The 1371-nt window shown below is 48.1% G+C and overlaps 1 pseudogene; it reads right to left on the bottom strand.

Moving 5' to 3' along the window:
* Positions 1-223: 223 nt before the first annotated feature.
* Positions 224-562, bottom strand: LOC116096435 (annotated as a pseudogene).
* Positions 563-1371: the final 809 nt, after the last annotated feature.

Raw genomic sequence — 1371 nt, 5'->3', positions numbered from 1 at the left:
TGGACAAAGCACTGAGGGCTTAGAGAGACAAAAAGAGCAAGGTGATCAGGTGCCCTTCAGGGGAGTGCGACCTTGACTGAGCTTTCCAGGCACGGGAGCCTCCAGGAACCCGAACAAAGCCTAGGCTCCCCTCACCCTCCATTTTATTTTATTTTATTTATTTATTTGTTTATTTATTTATTTATTTATTTTGTAGGAACGCTCTTTTATTGGGGGAGAGTTCATCAATCCTTCTTGGCCGCCACCTTTTTCCTCATGGCTGCCAGCACGTTGCTCAGCTCCTCCCGCTTTCTCTTGGCTCGGATGTGTGTGCCCACCCTCTTCTTGATGAACTTGAGTGCGCGCTTGTCCTTGGACACTTTGAACTCCATGGCGCTCCGTTCATAGGGCGCAATGCCGCACACTTCCCGGATCATGTCCCGCATGAACTTGGTGTGCTTGGTGAGGCGCCTGCGACGCCTGCTGTGTCTCGCCTTGCTGACGTTCTTCGTCACCTTGTGGCCCTTGTTGAGGCCCACGGCCATTGGGCAGCGCAGGGCCATGGCTACAGCACTCCGATGGCGGCTGGACAGGACAACCCTCCATTTTAAAAGGGTCTTAGGAAGAAGTAAATCAGCAAGTTCTGATACTACCAATGAGCCATGTAACAGGGCTGCGATAGGCATGACCAGTGGTTGGCAGGTAGGTGCTATATCTATACATGGTGGCCCTGGATCTACCGCATGGAAGTTCTCACACTAGCGCTTGACACCAGACTGTCACAGCAAATGTGGGGAGCATCCTCATTTTAATGTCCATTTAGAGATAACCGAAATGCAGAACGACTTGCTCAAGTTCATACAGCCAATGTAAATGTCTAGCTGAGGCTAGACACACAGGTAAGGCTAACACACAGATATTTGTTCAACAAATGTGGAGCACTTCCACTATGCAGACACTACACCTGCATTTCTGTGGATGCTTCGTCCTCCAGGAATTCACAGACAAGAACTTGGTCCACCTGATGAGTATAGTATGCAAAGAGATGTCAGAGAACCATCCTGGAGGTGGTAAGTCCCACAGAAGGAAAACCAGAAATCCTAAGCATGGTCCGCACAGCACTGAGGCAAGAAAAAACATGACAGGGGAGGGAGGGAAAGTAGAAAAAGTCTCTTTGGTGTGTGTGAGAGAAGCAGCTGCCAAAGAAGAAAGCTGAATCACAGTGTGGCCATCTAGTGGCCACTATAGGCATTGCAGACAAGACAGTTAAGCAAAAACTGGAGGGGCAGATGTTAAAGTTCAGTATGCGTTGACTGTAGGCTTTCTGAAAACAGGATAACTCTTTTATTGATTGCCCTAATCTCATAGAATTGATATTATTTTGCTCTAATT

This window comes from Mastomys coucha, unplaced genomic scaffold, assembly GCF_008632895.1.
Source record: "Mastomys coucha isolate ucsf_1 unplaced genomic scaffold, UCSF_Mcou_1 pScaffold18, whole genome shotgun sequence".
In the NCBI taxonomy this organism is placed as follows: domain Eukaryota; kingdom Metazoa; phylum Chordata; class Mammalia; order Rodentia; family Muridae; genus Mastomys; species Mastomys coucha.
This window is presented reverse-complemented; position numbering and strand designations above follow the sequence as displayed.